At 42.4% G+C, this 24,899-nt stretch overlaps 1 protein-coding gene across 11 annotated transcripts in view; it reads left to right on the forward strand.

Annotated features, from left to right (window-relative positions):
* The first annotated feature begins 5,979 nt into the window (after positions 1-5,979).
* Positions 5,980-24,899, forward strand: part of rassf7a (Ras association domain family member 7a) — a 69,695-nt gene continuing 50,775 nt past the window's right edge. For 6 of the 11 annotated variants that reach the window (XM_036976902.1, XM_036976927.1, XM_036976920.1 and 3 more), the window contains exons 1-2: positions 18,057-18,267; positions 24,666-24,773. The gene's annotated coding sequence lies outside the window, so the exon portion shown is untranslated. Of the gene's footprint in view, positions 6,159-9,737; positions 9,884-18,056; positions 18,268-24,665; positions 24,774-24,899 lie in introns of those variants that run through there. The other 5 variants (XM_036976917.1, XM_036976938.1, XM_036976946.1 and 2 more) reach the window with 3 other exon arrangements.

Raw genomic sequence — 24,899 nt, forward strand, 5'->3', positions numbered from 1 at the left:
CAATTGTGCAAGTTCTCCCACTTAAAAATATGAGAGAGGCCTGTAATTTTCATCATAGGTACACTTCAACTATGACAGACAAAATTATTTTTAAAAATCCAGAAAATCACATTGTAGGATTTTTTATGAATTTATTTGCAAATTATGGTGGAAAATAAGTATTTGGTCAATAACAAAAGTTTATCTCAATACTTTGTTATATAACCTTTGTTGGCAATGACAGAGGTCAAACGTTTTCTGTAAGTCTTCACAAGGTTTTCAGACACTTTTGCTGGTATTTTGGCCCATTCCTCCATGCAGATCTCCTCTAGAGCAGTGATGTTTTGGGGCTGTTGTTGGGCAACACGGACTTTCAACTCCCTCCAAATATTTTCTATGGGGTTGAGATCTGGAGACTGGCTGGCTAGGCCACTCCAGGACCTTGAAATGATTCTTACGAAGCCACTCCTTCGTTGCCCGGGCGGTGTGTTTGGGATCATTGTCATGCTGAAAGACCCAGCCACGTTTCATCTTCAATGGCCTTGCTGATGGAAGAAGGTTTTCACTAAAAATCTCACGATACATGGCCCCATTCATTCTTTCCTTTACACGGATCAGTCGTCCTGGTCCCTTTGCAGAAAAACAGCCCCAAAGCATGATGTTTCCACCCCCATGCTTCACAGTAGGTATGGTGTTCTTTGGATGCAACTCAGCATTCTTTGTCCTCCAAACACGAAGAGTTGAGTTTTTACCAAAAAGTTATATTTTGGTTTCATCTGACCATATGACATTCTCCCAATTTTCTTCTGGATCATCCAAATGCTCTCTAGCAAACTTCAGACGGGCGTGGACATGTACTGGCTTAAGCAGGGGGACACGTCTGGCACTGCAGGATTTGAGTCCCTGGCGGCGTAGTGTGTTACTGATGGTAGGCTTTGTTACTTTGGTCCCAGCTCTCTGCAGGTCATTCACTAGGTCCCCCCGTGTGGTTCTGGGATTTTTGCTCACCGTTCTTGTGATCGAGGGAGATTATCAGTGGTCTTGTACATCTTCCATTTCCTAATAATTGCTACCACAGTTGATTTCTTCAAACCAAGCTGCTTACCTATTGCAGATTCAGTCTTCCCAGCCTGGTGCAGGTCTACAATTTTGTTTCTGGTGTCCTTTGACAGCTCTTTGGTCTTGGCCATAGTGGAGTTTGGAGTGGGACTGTTTGAGGTTGTGGATGGGTGTCTTTTATACTGATAACAAGTTCAAACAGGTGCCATTAATACAGGTAACGAGTGGAGGAGAGAGGAGCCTCTTAAAGAAGAAGTTACAGGTCTGTGAGAGCCAGAAATCTTGCTTGTTTGTGGGTGACCAAATACTTATTTTCCACCATAATTTGCAAATAAATTCAGTAGAAATCCTACAATGTGATTTTCTGGATTTTTTTTCTCATTTTGTCTGTCATAGTTGAAGTGTACCTATGATGAAAATTACAGGCCTCTCATCTTTTTAAGTAGGAGAACTTGCACAATTGTTGGCTGAATAAATACTTTTTTGCCCCACTGTATATATCTAACTTTTTTGGAATATATCTACAACTTACCGGAAAATCACTTTGTCTCAAAGTTGTGATGACACAGACAGCATATTTTGTTGAGCAAGAGCAGTGGCAGCCAGGGAAAGTGTTGAGAAAATAATTTGGTGATATCTTGGTCTTAATGTGACTACACAGTTAACCCAGGGGGCTAGTTACCCCCTAGTACCCTGCTTTGACTAATGTAAACAGTGTCAGCACAACATACATACTAGCTATAAAAATAAGGACTCAGAAATAATTGGGTTTGGATGTGATTTACGATCTTGTCAAGTAGGTTTCAGTTAAAATCACAATCCGACAACCTCAATCATAAGAGGCAGAAGAAGAAGTGATATAACTACAGTAGATGAGTTACAATATAAGTTAACAAGGCACAAAATCGCAGTCTGAGCCTGATGCCAAGCAAGAAACGTGTAATTATATAACAGACATGCATTCTCTGACAAAGGCACCTTGACAAGTGTGAGCAATTAATAAGAAACCTATTCGAGGAAACTGCCTGCCTTGTTCTGTTACTTTAGGTGGAGGCATGTTAGTTTTCCATTCTCGAAATGATAACAAAGCTCAACTGGGTCCCAGTGTTGGAACAGCTTATGGGTTCAGACATGTATAGTATGGAACAGAATCCTGCCCACAGCAGTGTTCATTTTGGCACTATTTTTTTGTCATTTAAATAATGATTATGTCTAGTTATTGTCAAAATGACAAAAACAATGGGCCATTTTAGTCAACTAAATGCCCTTAGATTTTAGTCACATTACACATGTTGTATTGCCTCATGAACTTACAGTAAACATAAATCACTGACTTATGTGCAGAAACATCCTACTCTCTTCCCAACAGCAGACAAACATACATACATGTACAGTTGAAGTCGGAAGTTTACATACACTTAGGTTGGTGTCATTAAAACTAGTTTTTCGACCACTCCACAAATTTCTTCTTAACAAACTATAGTTTTGGCAAGTCGGTTAGGATATCTACTTTGTGCATGACACAAGTAATTTTTACAACAATTGTTTACAGACAGATTACGTCACTTATTCACAATTCTAGTGGGTCAGAAGTTTACATACACGAAATTGTGCATTTAAACAGCTTGGACAATTCCAGAAAATGTCATGGCTTTAGAAGCTTCTGATAGGCTAATTGACATCATTTGAGTCAATTGGAGGTGTACCTGTGGATGTATTTCAAGGCCTACCTTCCAACTCAGTGCCTCTTTGCTTGACATCTTGGGAAAATCAAAAGAAATCAGCAAACACCTGAAGGTACCACGTTCATCTGTACAAACAATAGTACGCAAGTATAAACACCATGGGACCACGCAGCCGTCATACCGCTCAGGAAGTATACATGTTCTGTCTCCTAGAGATGAATGTACTTTGGTGCGAAAAGTGGAAATCAATCCCAGAACAACAGCAAAGGACCTTGTGAAGATGCTGGAGGAAACAGGTACAAAAGTATCTATATCCACAGTCCTATATCGACATAACCTGAAATGCCACTCAGCAATGAAGATGCCACTGCTCCAAAACCGCAATAATAAAGCCAGACTAAGGTTTGCAACTGCACATGGGGACAAATATCATACTTTTTGGAGAAATGTCCTCTGGTCTGATGAAACAAAAATGGATCTGTTTGGCTATAATGACCATCATGTTTGGATGAAAAAGGGGTGGCAGCATCATGTTGTGGGGGTGCTTCGCTGCAGGTGGGACTGGTGCACTTTACGAAATATATGGCATCATGAGGCAGGAAAATGATGTGGATATATTGAAGCAACATCAAGACATCAGTTAGGAAGTTAAAGCTTGATCGCAAATGGGTCTTCCAAATGGACAATGACCCCAAGCATACTTCCAATGTTGTGGCAAAATAGCTTAAGGACAACAAAGTCAAGGTATTGGAGTGGCCATCACAAAGCCCTGACCTCAATCCTATAGAAAATGTGTGGGCAGAACTAAAAAGGCATGTGCGAGCAAGGAGGCCTACAAACCTGACTCAGTTAGACCAGCTCTGTCAAGAGGAATGGGCCAAAATTCACCCAACTTATTGTGGGAAGTCTGGAAGGCTACCTGAAAAGTTTGACCCAAGTTAAACAATTTAAAGGCAATACTACCAAATACTAATGAAGTGTATGTAAACTTCTGACCCACTGGAAATGTGATGAAAGAAATAAAAGCTGAAATAAATCACTACTATTATTCTGACATTTCACATTCTTAATAAAGACTGGGAATTCTTACTAGGATTAAATGTCAGGAATTGTGAAAAACTGAGTTTAAATGTATTTGGCTAAGGTGTATGTAAACTTCCGACTTCAACTGTACATGAGAATATACACCATGTACAAAACATTAAGAAGACGTTCCTAATATTGCGTTGCACCCCCGCCCAAACTTTTGCCCTCAGAACAGCCTCTTTCCATCGGGGCATGGACTCTACAAGCTGTCAAAAGCGTTCCACAGGGATGCTGGCACATGTTGACTCCAATGCTTCCCACAGTGTCAAGTTGGCTGGATGTCCTTTGGGTGGTGCACCATTCTTGATACACATGGGAAACTGCTGAGGATGAAAAACACAGCAGGGTTGCAGTTCTTGACACACGAAAACTGGTGCGCCAAGCACCTACTACCATAACCTGTTAAAAGGCACTTAAATCCTTTGTCTTGCACATTCACCCTCTGAATGGCACATGCACAATCCATGTCTCAATTGTCTCAAGGCTTAAAAATCCTAGTTTAACCAGTCTCCTCCCCTTCATCTACACTGATTGAAGTGGATTTAACAAGTGACATCAATAAGGGATCATAGCTTTCACCTGTATTCACCTGGTCAGTTTATGCCATGGAAAGAGCAAGTGTTTAGCAATGGCTTTTTTTCTGGCCACTTTTCCGTAAAGCCCAGCTCTGTGGAGTGTACAGCTTAAAGTGGTCAATGGACATATACTCCAATCTCCCCTGTGGCGCTTTGCAGCTCCTTTAGGGTTATCTTTGGCCTCTTTGTTGCCTCTGGTCTGTGCGATTTGGTGGGCTGCCCTTTCTTGGCAGGTTTGTTGTAGTGCCATATTCTTTCTATTTTTTAATTATGGATTGAAATGGTGTTCTGTGGGATGTTCAAAGTTTCTGATTTTTTTTTTATAACCCAACCCTGATCTGTACTTCTCCACAACTTTGTTCCTGCCCTGTTTGGAGAGCACCTTGGTCTTCATGGTGCCACATGCTTAGTGGTGTTGTAAACTCTGGGGCCTTTCAAAACAGGTGCTGAGATCATGTGACACTTAGATTGCACACAGGTGGACTTTATTTAACTAATTATGTGACTTCTGAAGGTAATTGGTTGAACCATGATCTTATTTTGGGGCTTCATAGCAAATGCATATGCACGCACCACTTTTCCATTTTTTTGAATTTCTTTAAACAAGTAATTTTTTTTCATTTCACTTCATCAATTTGGACTATTTTGTGTATGTTCATTACATGAAGTCCAAATAAAATCAATTTAAATTACATGTTGTAATGCAACAAAATAGGAAAACTCCAATGGGGATGAATAATTTTGCACGGCACTTTATAACAATTATCCGGCCATGTAAATTCCTAATTCAATCTACATAGATATTGCACATTACATACAAAACAAAAACACACACACACAAGCACAGAGGAAGAGAGAGCGAAAGTAGCATGCTCGACTCCTGGTCTAAATCTGTAAATCTATATCCCTGGGTCAGGATTAACCCAAAATAAAAATATTTACCCAGTCAGATATAGTGTAGTGGCAAGAGGGATTTGGTCAACTGTTGCCATCCATTTTCCTTTCTGTGCCACCAAATGCTTGCATATAGGCTACTGGTATTGCTACCAAAACGTTTTCGAACGTTGCAGATAGAAATTGCGTGAATAGAGCCGACGCTATTCCTTATTACATTATACATTGCATATTTCTATATTAACGTTCCAAAACGTTGCGTCCTCCTGAACGCGCCCCAGGTTGTTTGCTATAGCTAGCTAATAAGGTAACATGATTGAACAAAGTGTATGCTAAACAAATGGTTAACGGTCCGGTCCGCAAGTAGCGTGGTTTTAGGAAGGTCGTTTTAGAAAGGTATGCGTTATGCTTTCTGAATGTAAAATGCAGCCCACCAAAGCAGGATAGAAATAAAAAAAAGTAGTGTCGGTGTCATGGGTCTTATTTTTTGAACAGTAATAGCTAGAATCAAGCTGTTTTTTTCTGAGGAAAAGTGGGAGACTTGGTTATTATGTTGGCTACAGAACCTGGCTATGAAATGCAGTGGGGAAAGTGCGAGGGTTGAGCGAGACTATAAATTCCAAAACGTTTCTATACTCAAGGGAGGTAAAAACTGCTATTATTTTTATTTTTGTGAAGCAGCTTGTGTTTTTCTTCACCAGACAAATGGTAGGCTAACTAACTAGACTGCTGGTTGTGACTGGTTAGCTACCGGGAAGCAAGAGAGGCACCTGCTTGATGTGTAAAATCGGAGGCAGAGCGGAGTCTGTCTGGCCACCCACATGAATGCGCCCTCTCAGCTCACCAGCTGATGTAGGCTAGGCTGTGTACTGCTGAACAGGTCTGTTACTTTTCTAACTGAATATAAACATTTTAACAATGTAATTTAACCAATTGAAGTTCGGAAATATGGGGAAAATGCAGACTGGTTTAAGCTTGGGAAGGACAATTATTTCACAGACATCATGTAGCCCAATATTGGGACTACTGTTTATCTCTCACTTGCCAGCTACTCCTTGACATCCCGCTAAGGTGCAACCTTTGGTATGCTGATGGAAGGCTACTCAGAGTCAGAGTCTGCGCTACAGCAAAGCCTAATCTAAGCAGACATGCCTGTGCTCATGATGATTCTTACAGGCAACGTGACTTTATAAAAGGAATTTGCTCATGGTGCACGCCGCTTAAATGACATGTAACACATTTGGACCAATACCGTCGGACATGAAACAACGATTCAAATGTAATGACAGCACATAGGATTTTGCACCCTTTGCAGGAGCCTTTTCATTTTCAACACCAGTGGTGCAACTAGTGCTTTTTAACAGCACTGAATCAAAACAGTGGAGAGCGGGAGTGAAGCAAGTGGTCCAAACCACTCCTTTTCCGAGGATGGGGCGAGGTGGTGCAACACTTATCTATTTTAATACAGACAAGCTCAAGACATAAAACATGTGAAAATTACAAATTAGCCAATAGATCCCGATAATTTTCTGGTAAAAAGTGGTGTTTCAAAAACATTACATCCATATTTTGTTATGCGGAGTGGAACCCAAGAGAGACTGGGATGAAGTAACCAAGGTATTTATTGACACGGGAGAGATGGAGTGCAGGTCAAGGGAAGCTTGGGCGGGTTGCTGGAAACCAGGTGCGGAGGCTGAGGCTGGAGCGAAAGGGGTTGAGACAGGGTAAGCAGGTCTAGAGGGGAATTCAAGGGAGTAGTAGAGTGGGGAATCCAGGACAGAGTAGCAGGATGATGAGACTTGGGACTGGAGACAGGGACAAGAGTCAGAGCGGGCAGAACTGTAGCGGAGGGGAAAACCACATCAGGCAAGGAAAACAGGCACGACAGGATCTGAATAGCAACAAACGTCTAGAAACGTAGACTGACTGAGCAGAGATTATGACCTGGCAGTGTGGAAGTGGCAGGGCTGAGTATTTGTAGAGGTCTTGATTATGGAACAGGTTGCAGCGGGTGGGATCTGCTCTGTCTCCGGTACACCCGTCTCTGCCCACACAATCACACAGAGAGAGAGGGAGAGAATACTGGGGGAGTGGCGGCAGGTCAAGGAGACACAGGATGAGCAGTAGAGGGCATTGTAGTAGCAGATGTGACATATTTTGAAAGTGTCGGTACAGCTGCTCCGTTTGAGCCATTGCTCAGGTGCCTATGCAAGCGAGGAAGGTGTTTTAAATTGCATTCTCTGAGCCACCATCACTGGTCCATGTAAGCCTATCTCATCTGTTCCTCTGCCCTAATCTTTGCTGTAACAATCTAAGTGTTTGCTTTCCCTATGCATTAAAAACTGAGTTCAAGAACATGTTCATTGATGTAGCCATCAAGCCAATGCACGTGTAGCTTAGCTTAGTGCTGCTAGAGCTGCTGGCTAGGGTTTAATATTTGCAAATGAATAGCAATTGCAATAGATGCCTGCCAGATACCATTTAGCTTTGAACATTTATATGACAAAAAGTTTAGGCTATTTATTACAAGTTGCTACAATTTGATTTCATAGAAGCATTATAAAACTTTCAGTTTCTCATTGTGAAATAACTAAAGTAAAGTAACCTACATAGAACTGATTTGTTGTCAAAAATGGTGTCACGTTAGTTGTTGTTAGCACCATAGCCAATATTAAGTGATAATGCCTGAGTGTTTGGAATATATGTTGGCACTGTTGTTAGGCCCGATATGAAGTTGAGGTATAGGTAGGTATCATACAGGTATCATATAGTATATATGGTTAGCTCAACCTCTGTAAGTGTGGGCCTACATGGAATCTGATTATGTTGGGGATGTGAAGTGTTTTTCCAAGGCCGTTGTTTACTGTTGCTATGAGCGATGAGACCATTGGTTTCTTGGCATAGACAGGAAAATAGAAATAGAAATGGGCAGAAGAAGGAGTGAACCTGTTGCTCGGAGAAGTTAGTGGAATGCTGTTAAAGGAAGGGGAGCGGATATGAGAACTATCTGTTGTTTTTTAGTTCAATATAAATATGCCAACTTTATGATATTAAAATGCACTTAAAGTAAAAACTTCCAAATCTAGCATCTATTTCTTACTTTCAAGAAAAGGAAATAAACGGCATACGCCAGCCTGGACACGAGTCGTCATCATCATCAACAACTTTTTTCATTCTCCGGACACTACCCCTTTAAGATGTCAATCAGACTGTTGTTCACACACTGGCCTGGGGTGTCACCTCTTCCGCCGAAGTCGGTCCCTCTCCTTGTTCGGGCAGAGTTCGGCGATCGACGTCACCGGTCTTCTAGCCATCGCTGATCCACTTTTCAATTTCCATTTGTTTTGACTTGCACACCTGGTTTCAATCCCCCAATTACTTGTTAATTTTTTAACCCTCTGTTCCCCCATGTTTGTTTGTTTGAGTGACTGTTTCTTGTATTGCGGTCCGTTATTGTGGCCTTGGATTTATTTGACGTGTATTGTGATTATTGTTGAGTAAAATTGCGTACATTACTCATATCTGCTGTCCTGCGCCAGCTACACACAGACGCATTACATGGGGACTGATGTCAAGTAGAAAGTAGCTGACAGGGACCGTCGGGAGTTGATTTAACGGGACCATGCACTCCATGGCAAAACAACTTGTAAAAAATAACCCTGAAATAAGAGATGAAGTAGTTTGACCCCCGAATTGCTATAATCCGCTAAGAGACAAAATTGGTAAAACACCTGCACAAAAAAACACCTGTTAGCCAGCTACAGTAATGTTATCTAAGTAAGCCACAGCTTCATTTTGTGAGCCATGCTAGACAGCTTAATTGTGTGTGTGTATTTGTTTTCAGTTTCTGATTGCCTCCTCCAATAACCATAATGTATCAATTTTTCTCCCATTGAAATATTTGCACAAGTATGTAAATATCAGGTTGATATTTTGATGTGTCAATGGGATCAATTCCTTCACTATGGTTAAACAGTTGTACAAGATCTGACCAATAGTGTGCAACTGCAACCCGCCATTCAGGGAGTTCCTGCATGTGGGCATTTATGCGCATCCCATTGGTTCCTGCATGATCGCCCGCCTACTGTGTACCCAAGAAACCGTGCCCGACAGGCGGTAGCGAAGGACACTGTCTAGTTGCAGGCCTGGGCAATTCCAGTCCTCGGGGGCCTGATTGGTGTCACACTTTTCCCCATCCCTAGCAAACACAGCTGATTTACACAAATTGCATTTTTAACTGAAGATCATGATTAGTTGATTATTGGAGTTAGGTGTGTTTGCTGGGGCAGGGGAAAAAGTGTGACACCAATCAGGCCCCCGAGGACTGGAGTTGCCCAGGCCTGTTTGTCCCCGCCTCCCACTGGCACAGCAGGCAGGAGGCTGGGGCGATACAGTGTGCAGAGCAAGGCTTCACTAGATTCCACGCCCACTTTACTTCTCTTATTTCCCTTTTTGTTAGCCACGGCAATCCATTCCTTCTCTCATCTCCACTTGACGAGCCATCAGTTTCAAACAAAACATCCGCCTCCGCCATCTTCTCCATCCTTCTGGCTGCTCCTAGCTGTACTGGTACCTGCCGCTCCTCCTCTCTGACGAGGTTAAAAGGTAAGGGTGATATATTTATGCCAGCCTGTGAGACCAGCTTTAAACTGTGAAGAATGTTACCTTCATTTAGCGCAATAAAATTATGATTTAATGTGACATCCATTACATATACGGGTTTGTGCTTGTCTGAAAGATAAAGACTTAGATGAATGTGAACTATTTATCAGTGCATCATAGCTGTGGGAAGTAGGGGTGCTGAAGATGCTGCAGCTCCCCCTGAAAAATCTGAATTGCAAAAAAATATTAATAGCAAATTTTACACAGTACAAGTCAAAAGTTTAAACACAGCTACTCATTCCAAGGTTTTTCTTGATTTTGACTATTTTCTACATTGTAGAATAATAGTGAAGATATCAACACTATGAAATAACACATGGAATCATGTAGTAACCAAAAAAACTGTTAAACAAATCAAAATATATTCTTCAAAGTAGCCACTCTTTGCCTTGATATCTTTGCACACGCTTGGCATTCTCTCAACCAGCTTCATGAGGTAGTCACCTGGAATGCATTTCAATTACCAGATGTGCCTTGTTAAAAGTTAATTTTTAGAATTTCTTTCCTTAATGCGTTTGAGCCAATCAGCTGTGTTGTGACAAGTTAGGGTTGGTATACAGAAAATAGCCCTATTTGGTAAAAGACCATTGTCTATATTATGACAACAACAGTTCAAATAAGTGAAGAGAAACGACAGTCCATCATTACTTTAAGACATCAAGATTTGGAAAATGTCAAGAACTTCAAGTACTTCAAGTACTGTCGCAAAAAGCAACAAGCGCTATGATGAAACTGGCTCTCATGAGGACCGCAACATGAAAGGAAGACCCAGAGTTACCTTTAGAGAATAAGTTCATTAGAGTTGCCAGCCTCAGAAATCGGTAATTAACTGCAGTGGCATCCCGTCATTCAGGGCAGGTGGGGCAGAGCCTGTTTTGAGCCCCACATTATTTCCCCCCAAAATAAACAAATAAAAATGTGTATATATATATATATATATATATATATATGATTTTATTTTGGGGGTGGCCTGTTTCGCATGTTATTGTGGCATTAATATGTGTCACATATCAGTTTGCAAACAATGTAAAATATATATATATATTATTGCGTTAATAAAGCCGCGTACAAACAGTCCACTCCAAAATGCAGGTGTTTCAGCCTAGCTCAGTGCTTTCTGTGGTGGTGGGGCAGGCCAGCAGAAAATAGGAGCATTGCACTGTGATTGGCTCAGCATTGCACCGTGATTGACTTCGTGTTCTGTCACTCATGGGGACACTGTCACTGCCTTTAGTAAGTTTAGGCATCAACAATGTGAGGCCTTTGGGCGCTGCCATAGCGTTACATTGGAAGTGCTTTTTCCAAGAAGGCTCTATGTCATTGGCCACAGAAATGACATCAAATCACGTTATATGTACAGTAGCTTTGATTGGACTGATCATGTCAACATCATACTTTCACAATCTTAGCTAGCAGTCATCATCATGAATCAAGTCTACTGGCAGATCATTCTTAATCCTTGTCATATCAAGAGAAATAAAGAAGAAAAAGTATGGATAAAAATGTATCGGTGCTCATCGGCCGTTGGACATAAACATTACACAACAAGTTGGAAATCGCAAATTCAACAATGAGTTGTTTGGAAGGAATCGTTGACAGTGGCTAACTGCAAGCTTTGCAACTGGGAAGTCGGGAATAATACGTCTTTGAACGGTCATTCAACTCGGAACTGTAAATCCAGAATCTTTCTCTTTGATGACAAAATTTGCCCATGGAGGACCGCCGCGCCACTTTCCTGTTCAAGCACATCACAACAAGTCCAGAAATGTCTTATGCTGCTTCATAAATGATATAGGATGCCAGAGAGATATTTATACTGTAGCTAAGAAAGTCATTCTAAGTGTATGTTGTGTAGTAGGCTTTTAGTAGCCCATGTGCCTCACCCTAATCATTTTGTCTATTTCATTTAATTTTGCTTAACATTATTGTTCTGACTCGGTGGTGCTGCAGCCTGTAACCTGTTTTTGAGAAATGTCATCATTTAATATTGTAAGAGGTTTCATTGTCTGCTTATATGCCCCCTTTATCCTATGGTAAAATACTGTAAGAGCATCCCATGTTGTGCATTCTGTCGCTGTACATTTCAAAAGTACTGAACAAATAGTTATATTAACTACGTCCATCTTACCGTACGTAGCTCACTCATTAATCTCTTAATCGAAATTACAGAATGCCTCTTATCCGCTCATTGTTCCCTTATGCCATAGTTTGTACATTTCAATTGTCAGTAGAAACCACATTTGTTTAAGCAAGTCAGCCATATCAGCTATGGTTTTTAAAAAGACAGTAAATGAGTCTGAATTAATTGTTTCGCTGCCAGACAAGGCTCCACTGATAGCCAGGTGTAGCTGTAGTAAGATGTAGGCCCTAACAGTTTGTGGGCACCACTTGTCGCTGCTATAGTGCAATTAATGTATTGTTTAGTGTTGTGTAGTGTCTTTGCTGGCATGCATCTTACTTTTTTTTTGTTGAGTTTGCCCCACTAAGATTTACATGCTAATATTGACACTAATTGACATTAATTGCACCTCAGATTGCAGCCCAAATAAATGCTTCACAGAGTTCAAGTAACAGACACATCTCAACATCAACTGTTCAGAGGAGACTGCGTGAATCAGGATTTCATGGTCGAATTTCTGCAAAGAAACCCCTACTAAAGGACACCAATAATAAGAAGAGACCTGCTTGGGCCAAGAAACACGAGCAATGGACATTAAACCGGTGGAAATCTGTCCGTCCCAAATTTGAGACTTTTGGTTCCAACCGCTGTGTCTTTGTGAGATGCAGAGTAGGTGAACGGATGTATTCTCCATGTGTGGTTCCCACCGTGAAGCATGGAGGTGGAGGTGTGCTGTTGTGGGGGTGCTTTGCTGTTGGTGATTTATTTAGAATTGTGTTAGCCATGCTTAACCAGGTTTGTGCTTGGGATTATCATTTGTTTTTCAAGAGGACAATGACCCAGCACACACCTCCAAGCTGTGTTAGGTGTTATTTGATCTAGAAGGAGAGTGATGGAGTGCTGCATCAGATGACCTGGCCTCCACAATCATCCGACCTCAACCCAATTGAGATGGTTTGGGATGAGTTGGACCGCAGAGTGAAGGAAAAGCATCCAACAAGTGCTCAGCATTTGTGGGAACTCCTTCAAGACGGTTGGAAAAGCAATCCAGGTGACTACCTCATGAAGCTGGTTGAGAGAATGCTAAGAGTGTGCAAAGCTGTCATCAAGGCAAAGTGTGGCTACTTTGAAGAATCTCAAATATAAAATATATTTGTATTTGTTTTACACTTTCTTGGTTACTACATGATTCCATATGTGTTATTTAATACTTTTGATGTCTTCGCAATTATTCTACAATACAGAAAATGGGGAAAATAAGTAAAAGCTGTTGAATGAGAAGGTGTGTCCAAACTTTTGACTGGTATTCTACATAATCACAAGAGGAGTGCACTTAGCCTTTACTAGTATTAGCGGGCTGATATAGACATCTGTAGAGTCTGTAGAGGGGTAACATTTTTTGCAGCGTCTCTGCTTTGGAAAAAAAAGGTTGTTGTATAATTAAGCAATAAGGCCCGAGGAGAGGTTGTATACGCAACGCGGAGTGCCTGGACAAAGCTCTAAGCCGTGGCGTGTTGACCATATATCACAAACCCCCGAAGTGCCTTGTTTCTATTATAAACTGGTTACCAACGTAATAAGAGCAGTACAAATAAATGTTTTGTAATACCCATGGTATATGGTCTGAAATACCATGGCTGTCAGCCAATCAGCATTCGTGGCTCGAACCACCCAGTTTATAATGAAGAACAGTATCTTGCAGGATTCAATAGATGGATTTGTAAGAGTTGTTGCCCTGTCCCTTTCTCTGATATTGCCATTCTAATGGATGTTGCAAAGGTATGGGCAAAGACACAAAAGATCATATCAAATGAACACATTTCTTGATCAAATAATATGGAAAACAACCACTTTTTGTGCAGTATTAATTTGCCATCCTTACAAACCACTTAATGTAAATGTATATGAATGTATTGTACTTAGGCTAGTCATCTAGGTTTATACCTGTAGACTTTCCATCACCATGAAGAAAAACAATGTACAATACAGCAATTGAGTACGTTGAGACATCAATTGGTTTGTGATGATGTGGTGATGTGGCTCAGTTTGTATCATGGCACTTGCAATGTTAGGGTTGTGGCTTCAATTCCCACGAGGGACCAATATGAAAAAGTATGAAAATGTGTGCACTCTCTACTGTAAGTTGCTCTGGATAAGAGTGTCTACTAAAATGGAAAAGGAATTAATAGACCATTTCAGCTTTCACATAGAAATAAGTTGCATTTGCAAAGTATTTCAAGAAAGAGGCAAAAATACAGTATGTCAAACAACTATTTCTATATTCCACAAGTATTATCAGATTAACTGTTTTGTACAGATAGTTATCAGACTCAAGTTACTAATTCTGGTAAACACATATACATTTAGTTAATTTTTTTTCACAAAACTAGTGCACTGGGCCTTTACTAATCCTGTATTAGCAGACTGATATAGACCCACAGCTGTGTAGTGCTTGATGTTGCTGCTTTTTCCTATGAAATAAATAATCTGCCATAGCAGTGTGAGAGTGCCAGCTGTTATAGTGTTCTGTGGGAAAACAGCAGTCCTTATAGTTGTGTGTCTACGGCCACATACGGTCTACGGTGTGGTACGGCCAAGAGCAGTCAAATCAAATCAAAGTTTATTTGTCACGTGCGCTGAATACAACAGGTACACAACAACACCTTACAGTGAAATGCTTACTTACAGGCTCTTACCAATAGTACAATAAAGGTATTAGGTGAACAATAGGTAAGTAAAGAAATAAAACAACAGTAAAAAGACAGGCTATATACAGTAGCTAGGCTATAAAAGTGAGGCTACATACAGACACCGGTTAGTCAGGCTGATTGAGGTATTATGTACATGTAGATATGATTAAAGTGACTTCCTTCTATTAAGGCAAGTCGTCCAGGTCCTGAGGCAGCGCTGTTAGTCAACTGTTTGGACTAATGATTAAACCCCAGATCAGCTAGATGCAGGCAAGAATGTGCAAGGTGGTATTGAATGTGTCACTGTCTGTCACCTTGATTACTCAAATTTGTCTATAGACCTGTGCACCTACATTATAAACTATCATTTGTAGGTTGTAGCAACCTGATGATGGGTATAGGGCAACTTCGAGTATCATGTAGTAGCCTAAACCTATCGATAGGTGAATGGAATATGAATGACAGTCATCCAATATGGTGTAATAGACATAAGGCCACCAAAAACCGTCCTCCCTAATCTTAAACGGCAAAGACCGCCGTTGTTGCTGTGGAATGCCATTCAAGTATATCAGCATGAACTTAGTTAGCGCTATGTTTGTATCTTAGTCTTTTTGTTAGTAAATATCCCATCCCCCTATGTTTGTATCTTATTATTTTTGTTAGTAAATATCCCATCCCTCTATGTTTGTATCTTAGTCTTTTTGTTAGTAAATATCCCATCCCCCTATGTTTGTATCTTAGTGTTTTGTTAGTAAATATCCCATCCCCCTATGTTTATATCTTAGTGTTTTGTTAGTAAATATCCCATCCCCCTATGTTTGTATCTTAGTCTTTTTGTTAGTAAATATCCCATCCCCCTATGTTTGTATCTTAGTGTTTTGTTAGTAAATATCCCATCCCCCTATGTTTGTATCTTAGTGTTTTGTTAGTAAATATCCCACCCCCCTATGTTTATATCTTATTATTTTTGTTAGTAAATATCCCATCCCCCTATGTTTATATCTTATTATTTTTGTTAGTAAATATCCCATCCCCTTGATCTGTAGACTAGTCCTTTCATTCTGCTCCTCCTCATCTCCTAATGGTGGAAGTAACAGTTTACTTCTGCAATCTAAAAACTGCAGTGCAAAATAAGCCACATTTGCATCTTTCTATTTCTTTGGGAGCTGCACTTCAGTGAAACGCAAAAACATAATTTGGTATGTTCATGGTGTATTTTCCCATGATATGAATACATTCCCTCCCCCAGTGTCTATTGGGTCTTATCATATTGCTGTAATGAAACAAAAGATGTGTATCTAATTGTAGGTCTGCCCCCTCCTTGCCCTCCTCCTCCCTGAAATCCCCCCACACTGAATCATCTGTCCAGCTGCTTTTCCATTGGAAAACAAAAAGGCTTGTGTACCAGCTGGAGATAGCACTTTACACACATCACCCACACACACACACACATCACTCATCCTTACACACTGTTAGCTGTGGGGTAGACAGAGTGCATTCCGTTCATGGGCATGACCCCAAGTAAACTACGTACTCCCACAGCAGTCCACTCTGTGGAAAGATCCATAGAGGTACTCCCTGTTCCCGTCACCCCAATTAGGCTACTCACTGGGTGAATCTCAATATACACTCTTCCTCTGTCCCAGTCAGAGCAGTTTGAAGTGCTAGTGTACTTAATCCTGCCTGTACTCTTGCAACAGCCTAATCAGAGCTGTGACTCACATGTCTCCTCTGATTGAAAGGCCCATAAAAACATAACTTAGGCTACTTCTGGTTCCTCCTGTCAGCTCCAGGTTATCTCTACAGTCAGTCAGTCACTATTATACTGGAACACAGTATTTACAGAACATGCTGCTCAAACACAATGTCTCATTGTTCAGTCTCTGATTATGGGGATCTATGATTTTGAAATGACTGTCATACTAGGATGTTATAAAGCTACTTTTATTAAGCTTATAATAGGCTATATCCATTCGAAGAGCATGCCAGATCCATAGCTATTAGGCTACCCTCTATTACTATTAGGCTACTGTGCAATAGGTCATTCATTGTTCATTTTGGGGATAAATCTCATTTTCAAATATGCTAGATGATGTCTACCTGCTGCTGTATGTAGCCTAAATATCCGTGCTAAACTGAGATCTATGGTACAGCTGTTACTAAAAGCCTAATTCAACAGCCATTACAGGGCTATCACAGAGCAGTTCACTTCCAGTCAAAACTCTCCATTACCCACTTCAAATAAATCAATCCTAGCCATTTAGACCTGTCTGTTCTCCCTGTGGTGTGTACCCCCCTTTTGGAGAGAGCATTTTACTTCTGAAGTAGGGTCATTTAGTGAAACAGATCACGTGCTCAAATATTGCTGAAAAGGTGAGGGACGTGTGAGTGCAAATATACAGCTATCTTTTCTGTTTAGCCCGTGTACATGTATTTCACTCTCCCTCGTCCCTACACGTTAGCTGTTGTTGGGAAATCAGGGCTATTCTGCACTGCTCTTTTACAGCACTTCAGAAGCCAGTCACATTCTTATCAAACCACACGGTACACCAGCCACCTGTGACAGTGTTATCATCAGCAGACCAGTTGACAACACCAGAATGGTGTCAACAACAGATAATAAAGTGGAATATCAGCTGTTTCCGAACGTAGGACCAACTGAAGCTGTAGCACTTCTCGTCAGGCTCACACAGTGGTGTTGAGTGGTGGAGAGCGCATTGATCCTCTCAGCCATGGGAAATACAGGGAGGATATGGGACTATCCTTAACCACTGATACAGGGTCAGATATTTTCCCATCCTCCTAATAGTTAGGCCTAAGGTTTGGATTGGGGGAATGGGGTATGCTGGCCTGTGGTTAATGGCAATTTCTGCATCAAGCACAGTGAGGCTGTGGGGGTGTTAGCAGGTTAAAGGGCGTAATGGCGGGCAGGGAGTTAAAGTTTGAGCTGGACTAGAATCTGTTCCCCCCCCTTGAGCAGGGAGGGGGAGGAAAATGGGGACAGGCCTTGGTCTGGTGGCCTCTTCAGTGTCTGGCCCCCTTTTGACTTCCATTCAATCCCCCTTTCTTTCTCTCTGTTTCTGTCTGTTTTTCGATTATTCTCTCTCTTTGTCTCTCTCTCTTCCTCTGTCTTTTTCATAAAATCTTCCCTGTCTCTTTTCTTATTTTCGCTCTCTCTCTCTCTCGCACTCTCTATCTCTGTGTTTTTTGTGTTAAGGGAACTGCAGTCATGTGACTTTTTTGTCTCAACACAATCACCAGTGTTTGTCATTGGTCGATTTCTTTGAAAGAGCATTGGTCTCCAGGGCGACAGAGAATGGCGGCACCACTTTACTTTTCTCTCCTGCTCCCACCCCTCCCCTCCACATCACGCTGAGTGTGTGGGGGGCTCTTATTCACTCCACTGGATCAGGTAGCAGTGTAACACTCTCTCACAGTGACAGGGCTGTTTCTCTCTCTTGCTCCTCTTTCACACCACCACAGAGACCCAGACAAACGGTTGGAGTCTACTAAACAAAGTGAGTAGTTGTTGGCTTTTTGTCCCCTGTTTTGCAAGTTTGCTCTGTGTCTTTTTCTGTTGGCTGTCTTTGTCAAACTGTTGCTTTCAAGAGTGTTTTAATTCATGTGAAGTAATAGACGTTGATGTCATTCTAAGGCAGATTGTAACAAAAAAAACGAATGATAAAATCAGTCTGCAATTGAACTTTTTGTTTGCTTATGTGGCATTCACATTGTCTTCTGGCAACTGATGAAAAATGCTCTTACCAGTAGCTTATCTATTAAAGACATTACCATGGTAACGGCAAGAGCAGAGCAATCACTTGAGTGTCTAAAGGTGAATGCAGGTCTAACATTGGCACAAATGTCTTGTCTTCATACCAGGTGAGGGTACATTTTTCAAAGCTCTCATGTAGGCTATTTACATTCTGAACATCTTTAAGGAGTCATAGAGTCATGTTGTTATTATTGCATGCTGACTAATAATCAATGAGTATGATTCATTTTCTGGCTAGATTGATGGTGGATTTCCTTTCCATGGGAAATTAAAATTGACAGGTAATTTTGGTGTAAAGCTGCATTAGCCCTAAACATGGACCTTACAGTTAGTTGTCTTAATTTCAGTGAAAGTCTATGGAAAAAAATTGTATTTAAACTGATGGCGTGACATCTGTGGTCTCAAGATTTGTGTTCTTAAAATCATTGGGTCGTATTGGTCGTGCAGTAGAATAAGCTGCGATCTTGAGACTGCAGCTGTGAGCTGTCTGTGTTCCTTTGGCCTTGTCTCGACACAATCTTTGGGCTGTGTCTGTGAATTAGGCCACTTTCTCACATTTTTGCATGGCAACCGCCTTCAAGTGTTGTCCTCTTTTGGCTGTGTTTGGTATCCGTGACAACGCCAGAAGCAGAGCTCTCGGCCACTCCCACAGGTGCACTCTTGTCTTGTCTGTCTAATGGCCAGAGGATCTACTGTTACACACACACACACACACACACACACACACACACACACACACACACACACACACACACACACACTGCTCGATTGACCTGGCTGTCCTGTGATACTTGACCTGTGCAGACCAGTCAGTTATCAGTTCCTACACAATAGAGCGGACATACCAGGTTCATTTCAGCATCTTTTTAGTCAAGGGAGACCAGTCGGGGGAGAGGTTATACTCAGAGCTGGGTTGCTGATATTAGAGACTGTATTGCTTGTCTGTGTCTTGTATGGGAAGGCTAATGTACGGGAGGCAGACTGGCTGGATCTAGACAGGGAGGCTAATGTACGGGAGGCAGACTGACTGGATCTAGACAGGGAGGCTAATGTACGGGAGGCAGACTGGCTGGATCTAGACAGGAAGGCTAATGTACGGGAAGCAGACTGGCTGGATCTAGTCAGGGAGGCTAATGTACGGGAGGCAGACTGGCTGGATCTAGACAGGAAGGCTAATGTACGGGAAGCAGACTGGCTGGATCTAGTCAGGAAGGCTAATGTACGGGAAGCAGACTGGCTGGATCTAGTCAGGGAGGCTAATGTACGGGAGGCAGACTGGCTGGATCTAGACAGGGAGGCTAATGTACGGGAGGCAGACTGGCTGGATCTAGTCAGGGAGGCTAATGTACGGGAGGCAGACTGGCTGGATCTAGTCAGGGAGGCTAATGTACGGGAGGCAGACTGGCTGGATCTAGACAGGGAGGCTAATGTACGGGAGGCAGACTGGCTGGATCTAGACAGGGAGGCTAATGTACGGGAGGCAGACTGGCTGGATCTAGACAGGGAGGCTAATGTACCGGAGGCAGATTGGCTGGATCTAGACAGGGAGGCTAATGTACGGGAGGCAGACTGGCTGGATCTAGACAGGGAGGCTAATGTACCGGAGGCAGACTGGCTGGATCTAGACAGGGAGGCTAATGTACCGGAGGCAGACTGGCTGGATCTAGACAGGGAGGCTAATGTACGGGAGGCAGACTGGCTGGATCTAGACAGGGAGGCTAATGTACGGGATGCAGACTGGCTGGATCTAGACAGGGAGGCTAATGTACCGGAGGCAGATTGGCTGGATCTAGACAGGGAGGCTAATGTACCGGAGGCAGACTGGCTGGATCTAGACAGGGAGGCTAATGTACCGGAGGCAGACTGGCTGGATCTAGACAGGGAGGCTAATGTACCGGAGGCAGACTGGCTGGATCTAGACAGGGAGGCTAATGTACGGGAAGCAGACTGGCTGGATCTAGACAGGGAGGCTAATGTACCGGAGGCAGACTGGCTGGATCTAGACAGGGAGGCTAATGTACGGGAGGCAGACTGGCTGGATCTAGACAGGCAGGCTAATGTACGGGAAGCAGACTGGCTGGACAGTTTGGGAAACAGCTGTTCTGTGACGAGTGAATAATTGTTTATCTACACAAGATTTTAAGTGTGTTTGTTTGTGTGTGTGTGCGCCCCCATGAGTGTGACTGTGTGTGGGCTCACAGGAAGCTGTGGTGGAGTGTGTCATGGCTTTATCTATCCGTAGACATTAATACTTGACTAAGAAGAAACGGGGACTTGGGCCGCGTTGTTGCTCCCGGCAGCATGGTGCTTTGTATGATGTCACCCCTGGTGGTGTTAGGCAAAGCAGTGTTTCTCTAGATTCTTTAGGCTACTAGATTATGTTTATGCCAGGTTCTGATGAGCCCTTTTACACTACCACTCTCTAGAATATGAGACGTACGGCATATTGTGAGGATGATATCTATAAAATAAATGTGCAGTAGAACAATACAAGTCCATTATGTGAGTGGAGACAGTGTCATGTTCCCCAGGCTGGCGGTTGTGTGCAGGGGGAAGGGGAGGGTGAGGGTGGGACGTACACTGACTCAACCAGCCACCCCACTGCACACACAGCAAGATGAATCATTTGATCCACAGAAGAGAAAGAGAAGTGGAGTGAAAGCCATTGAGACGTATTGTTCTAACAATAGATAGCCCTTTCCCCAAACATCAGAGAGAGAGACAGAGAATGGCACAGACAGACAGATGGACGGACAGGGAGACGGACGGACAGACGGATGGACAGACAGACAGACAGACGGACAGGGGGAGAGGGGGAGACAGACAGACAGGGGGAGAGGGAGACAGGGAAAACAGGGGGAGACAGGGAGACAGGGGGAGAGGGAGAACCAGACAGAGACAGGGCGTCAGTGCCTGCATTAGGGGACCTCACACACTCTCTGTTAGGCTTACTCTGTGTTTTTGTTCACCCCTGACCTCTGACCTCTAATCACCTGACTGGTCCATTTGCCCTAACCGGGAGTTCATGCCCTTCCACTACCAAAGCACATGAACCCCCACATGAGGATCTGTCTTTTTCAGTCATCTATTTCCTGTGTTTGAGGGTTACAAAATCCACTTGTCACTTAAATCTGGCTGGATTGATTGCTTTCATTTTACTCCTGCGACCCTTTCATACTCTTGCTTGTGTTGTTTTTTCTACTGAAATGAGTGTAATGACCTGTCAAACACACCCCGTTAGTGGCCGAAATGGGCTGAATGGAATACATTATCTTTCCGTTGCATCTATAAGAATGCTAAAGCTTGGTCAAGGATTTAATGCATTGTCTTGACACTTAGATGAAAAGAAAGGTTCCCTTTTATTTTGAAAAAATAATAATTCAATACAGTTGAAATGTTTACAAATTAGAAAAATTAAAACTTGGATTATAGTGATATTATGTCTGGTCTCGCAAACCATGTAAAGTATGTATATATAGGTGTAATCTAGAGCCAAGCCTGTTGATTTTTAATCTGAGGGCATCCTGCTATTGACACACGTTGAATTTTGCAACAACAACCGCAATTAATGAAGCAGTCTAGACAGCTAGGTCTAGACAGCTCAGGTGAGTGCAGTAGGTCTAGACAGCTCAGGTGAGTGCAGTAGGTCTAGACAGAGCAGGTGAGTGCAGTAGGTCTAGACAGAGCAGGTGTGTGCAGTAGGTCTAGACAGAGCAGGTGTGTGCAGTAGGTCTAGACAGAGCAGTTGAGTGCAGTAGGTCTAGACAGAGCAGGTGAGTGCAGTTATGTCTAGACAGAGCAGGTGAGTGCAGTTACAGTGCCTTGCGAAAGTATTCAGCCCCCTTGAACTTTGACCTTTTGCCACATTTCAGGCTTCAAACATAAAGATATAAAACTGTCTTTTTTTGTGAAGAATCAACAACAAGTGGGACACAATCATGAAGTGGAACGACATTTATTGGATATTTCAAACTTTTTTAACAAATCAAAAACTGAAAAATTGGGCGTGCAAAATTATTCAGCCCCCTTAAGTTAATACTTTGTAGCGCCACCTTTTGCTGCGATTACAGCTGTAGCTGTAGCAGTCGCTTGGGGTATGTCTCTATCAGTTTTGCACATCGAGAGACTGACATTTTTTCCCATTCCTCCTTGCAAAACAGCTCGAGCTCAGTGAGGTTGGATGGAGAGCATTTGTGAACAGCAGTTTTCAGTTCTTTCCACAGATTCTCGATTGGATTCAGGTCTGGACTTTGACTTGGCCATTCTAACACCTGGATATGTTTATTTTTGAACCATTCCATTGTAGATTTTGCTTTATGTTTTGGATCATTGTCTTGTTGGAAGACAAATCTCCATCCCAGTCTCAGGTCTTTTGCAGACTCCATCAGGTTTTCTTCCAGAATGGTCCTGTATTTGGCTCCATCCATCTTCCCATCAATTTTAACCATCTTCCCTGTCCCTGCTGAAGAAAAGCAGGCCCAAACCATGATGCTGCCACCACCATGTTTGACAGTGGGGATGGTGTGTTCAGCTGTGTGGCTTTTACGCCAAACATAACGTTTTGAATTGTTGCCAAAAAGTTCAATTTTGGTTTCATCTGACCAGAGCACCTTCTTCCACATGTTTGGTGTGTCTCCCAGGTGGCTTGTGGCAAACTTTAAACGACACTTTTTATGGATATCTTTAAGAAATGGCTTTCTTCTTGCCACTCTTCCATAAAGGCCAGATTTGTGCAATATACGACTGATTGTTGTCCTATGGACAGCGTCTCCCACCTCAGCTGTAGATCTCTGCAGTTCATCCAGAGTGATCATGGGCCTCTTGGCTGCATCTCTGATCAATCTTCTCCTTGTATGAGCTGAAAGTTTAGAGGGACGGCCAGGTCTTGGTAGATTTGCAGTGGTCTGATACTCCTTCCATTTCAATATTATCGCTTGCACAGTGCTCCTTGGGATGTTTAAAGCTTGGGAAATCTTTTTGTATCCAAATCCGACTTTAAACTTCTTCACAACAGTATCTCGGACCTGCCTGGTGTGTTCCTTGTTCTTCATGATGCTCTCTGCGCTTTTGACGGACCTCTGAGACTATCACAGTGCAGGTGCATTTATACGGAGACTTGATTACACACAGGTGGATTGTATTTATCCTCATTAGTCTTTTAGGTCAACATTGGATCATTCAGAGATCCTCACTGAACTTCTGGAGAGAGTTTGCTGCACTGAAAGTAAAGGGGCTGAATAATTTTGCACGCCCAATTTTTCAGTTTTTGATTTGTTAAAAAAGTTTGAAATATCCAATAAATGTCGTTCCACTTCATGATTGTGTCCCACTTGTTGTTGATTCTTCACAAAAAAATACAGTTTTATATCTTTATGTTTGAAGCCTGAAATGTGGCAAAAGGTCGCAAAGTTCAAGGGGGCTGAATACTTTCGCAAGGCACTGTAACTGCACTCACCTGCTCTGTCTAGACATAACTGCACTCACCTGCTCTGTCTAGACCTACTGCACTCAACTGCTCTGTCTAGACCTACTGCACTCACCTGCTCTGTCTAGACCTACTGCACTCACCTGCCCTGCTCTGGCAAAAGGTCGCAAAGTTCAAGGGGGCCGAATACTTTCGCAAGGCACTGTATGTCTAGACAGAACAGGTGAGTGCAGTACGTCTAGACAGAGCAGGTGAGTGCAGTAGGTCTAGACAGAGCAGGTGAGTGCAGTAGGTACAGCCCTGTTCCACCCCTATATATTAATTAAGTAATATATGCAAATATACCCAGTATATTTATGCAAATGAGGCATATATAATTTTCTTTATTTTAACACAAAATATAAAACAATTGTGTGTGTGTGTGTGTGTGTGTGTGTGTGTGTGTGTGTTTATTTGATCATCTGTCTGTCCATCTCTGTCTGTTTATCCATCTTTCTCTTTCTCTCTCTCCCTCACTTAGTTGTCACTTGCTTGTCCCTCACTTGCTTGTCTTTCCGTTTCTCCCTCTGTCTGGCCTGGCGGTTTGTTATCCCACTCACCCCCACCACCAGAACTCCCACAATGCAGAGGAGCTGAGGGTTGGGGCTTGGGGTCAGTGTGTGATTTGAGCGTACTGTTGACTTAAACCCTGACTGGCTTTTGTGTTCCACACTGAGGTGCTCCATGCATGACTGAGCGAGAGAGCCCTTCCCTGCACTGGCTGTGGGATGACACCAAACTGGTCTAGACTGGATGACAGCAGAGGAAGAGATACAGGCTACCAGGTTCGCTTCTCTCTTTCCTATTGTTAACCTGATATATGAACCGTTTTAATGCAAAGACAAGACAATGGCCTGTTGTAGTAGTACAGATGAAATGAGGTGGGATTATTATTAGGGATGCACGATATC

The sequence above is a fragment of the Oncorhynchus mykiss genome, chromosome 1 (genome assembly GCF_013265735.2).
Source record: "Oncorhynchus mykiss isolate Arlee chromosome 1, USDA_OmykA_1.1, whole genome shotgun sequence".
Classification (NCBI taxonomy): Eukaryota; Metazoa; Chordata; class Actinopteri; order Salmoniformes; family Salmonidae; genus Oncorhynchus; species Oncorhynchus mykiss.